Genomic DNA, 906 nt, shown 5'->3' with positions numbered 1-906 from the left:
TACCCATCATCCGGTTTCCCAAGCCGCACAGACCAGACCGCATCCTCGTGTCGGCATACTTCCTCCGATTTCACGACCGCTGCGATTTCGCGTCGCGGTGAAAGAGGAGACAACTCCATCTCTCGGGGTGGTAGACGATACATTGATACCTACGGAAATGGAAAGTAAAGAAGATCTCATTTACTTGCATTAAGTCGACTTCAGATTTTCACACATTTTTCCACAGACGAAATGTTGAAGCGCAAAATAATCCCGGCGGGACTTGAACCCGCAACCTTCGGCTCCGGAAACCGACGCGCTTCCATTGCGCCACGAGATCGACGAAAACCATAAATCATAAACATGCGCTACTGCTAATAATCTCTCATTCTCATAAAACACTTTAGCACATATTCACTGCAACTCTCAGGACAAGCCGTCTGCAGTTTAGATCTACATCAACCACCATAGAGTAACTTCATATTCATAATCATAAACTCAAAGTTAACCAACGAGGCAATAGGTTGTTTTAACACAGAATTCATATTATCCCTACCACTCCATCCGCTCTTCCCGCGATCAACGTCCGGTCCTCTCCCCGAAACGCCATCGACAACACCCCCGAAGTGCCTCCTCTCAAACACAGAGGGCCTTCCAAAGAACCACCTAACACTAAATCAAATCTTGCAATCTTGCTCAATCTTGCGTTTCCTCAACGCACCAGCGCCCCGCCCTTCCTCGTCGTTCGATATAGATGGTAGTTGCCACACCTTGATGAGCGTATCTTCCGAACCTGTAAAAAGTGAACAGCAAAATATTAAAATTTTTGGAAAATTATTCTGGTTGGTTTCTGTACATTTCTACCCGAATTCGTGACGAAGGGGCGGAGCTCACTTAGTTCACGTCTATTGATTCGATCAATGAATT

At 45.9% G+C, this 906-nt stretch overlaps 1 non-coding gene across 1 annotated transcript; it reads right to left on the bottom strand.

Moving 5' to 3' along the window:
* Positions 1-247: 247 nt before the first annotated feature.
* Positions 248-319, bottom strand: Pmar_PMAR008342. Its single transcript has one exon. It is a non-coding gene; the product is annotated as a tRNA-Arg (tRNA).
* Between the last annotated feature and the right edge of the window lie 587 nt (positions 320-906).

The sequence above is a fragment of the Perkinsus marinus genome (assembly GCF_000006405.1).
Source record: "Perkinsus marinus ATCC 50983 genomic scaffold scf_1104296962030, whole genome shotgun sequence".
In the NCBI taxonomy this organism is placed as follows: domain Eukaryota; phylum Perkinsozoa; order Perkinsida; family Perkinsidae; genus Perkinsus; species Perkinsus marinus.
This window is presented reverse-complemented; position numbering and strand designations above follow the sequence as displayed.